Below are 1,768 nucleotides of genomic sequence, written 5' to 3'. Positions count from 1 at the left end.
TTATATAGGTCTTGCTTTATCTTGGTCTTAATAGCAGCAGAAAATCATAAAAATGAGGTATAAAAACTAAAGCCATATTAATATGCTGAGCTGTGAAAGGCTCAAGTCAACAGTTTCTGACATTGCCAGTCCTGCGGATAACCCACTACTATTATGGACTGCTGGACTATATTGGATTAATTTGCTGAATTTACGCACCTACAATATTTAAATGGCAATGGAATACCCATCTCTAACAAAACTAAACAAAAACAGAGGATACAAAGAAGGACTATTTTGTATCTGTATATACAGAATAGTTAGGACAGATATACAGCTACTTTATCTTAATTCAATGAGAAGAAAGATTTGTACTAATAGTATTTAGACAGTATATCATGTCTGCATCTTGTACTATGAATAACCACTAAGAAGACAACAATATGCAACGTATTAATTATTGGAACTGTCCTATTAATAGGTTTTGAAACTGTCTCATTGCTATTTGTTTCTCAATAAAATTAATAAAAAAGAGAAATGTAAATTAAAACAAAATTGAGATATGACCTCACCCAAGCAAGAATGCCTATCATAAATAAGTCAACTAACAACAAGTGTTGGAGAGGCTGTGGAGGGTAAAAGGAACCCTTGTCCACTGCTTCTGGGAGTGTAGCCTGGTACAACCAATGGGGAAATTAGTGTGGAGACTCCTGAAAAAGGACTGGAAATTCTGTTCAATCCAGCTACTTCCCTTCTCAGTCTTTTCCCAGAAAAACTGAAAATATATCATAGTGATATATGTGTGCCCATTTTTGTAGGAGCCAAATCTTGGAAGCAACCAAAATGCCCATCACTTGAAGAATGGATGAAAAAGATGTGGTATTTTCATACAATGGTGTATTACACATCTATAAAGAAAAACATGCTAATTTTTTGTATTACCTCAACTATTCTGTACTCAATCTGTTTTGAATTTGAAACTCCTCTTACATTGATAAACAAATTATAGTCTTCCTTTCTATGGTTGAAGTTAAAAACATAAAATTTCTTCTTGCCTTTGGTATGAGAAGAGATTTAGATCCCTCTTATTTCTTAGCATCCTTCAAAAATTGTCCATTTCTTTTTTTACTCCAAAGCACTGTCAGCAACAAAATAGCATGATGTTTCAGCTTAATTCTTTCTACTTGGTTGGCTTCAGAATTGACCTGGGAAATTGATGGAACACTTTTCTGAAGGTATGTGGCTGGGCCACAGAAGCATGGTTTGGGTATTTCACTGAGCTTTACCCCTCTCTGTCTGGTATTGCTTCCTATTCTGCTTCCCACCCATGAACTTTCTTCCACTCCACCCAACCATTATACTGTCCCTGTCTTGGAACCAGCTGACTGTGGACTGAAACCCTTTAAAACCAGAGCCACCTTAAACCTCTCTTTTAATTTGTGGCTGTTAGATATTGTGTGCAGAGAGAGGTAGAGGACACCTGATATATGCTTTGATGTTTTCCTGGATTCTTTTTCCTGACAAATAGCAATGTGCTGTAATCTCACATTATTTGGTGATTGTCCTACAGAATTTGTCTAGAATTAAGTTTGTTGTCACAATATACAAGCAGAAATACATTTTTATATCATTTTAATGAGAAAAAGAAGATAAAATGAAAATGAAACAGTTTCAAACAAGTTAGTAGGCTACCGTGCGCCGGCGGGACCAGTCCCAGCCCAGGCGCAGAGTGGGCCGGACCCTCTCCCGCCCCCTCAGGCCGCCCCCCACCACTCCACCTTACCTGCCC

This window comes from Octodon degus, unplaced genomic scaffold (assembly GCF_000260255.1).
Source record: "Octodon degus isolate 3935 unplaced genomic scaffold, OctDeg1.0 scaffold02941, whole genome shotgun sequence".
Classification (NCBI taxonomy): domain Eukaryota; kingdom Metazoa; phylum Chordata; class Mammalia; order Rodentia; family Octodontidae; genus Octodon; species Octodon degus.
The sequence above is the reverse complement of the archived record's forward strand: the minus strand, read 5'-3'. Positions refer to the sequence as shown.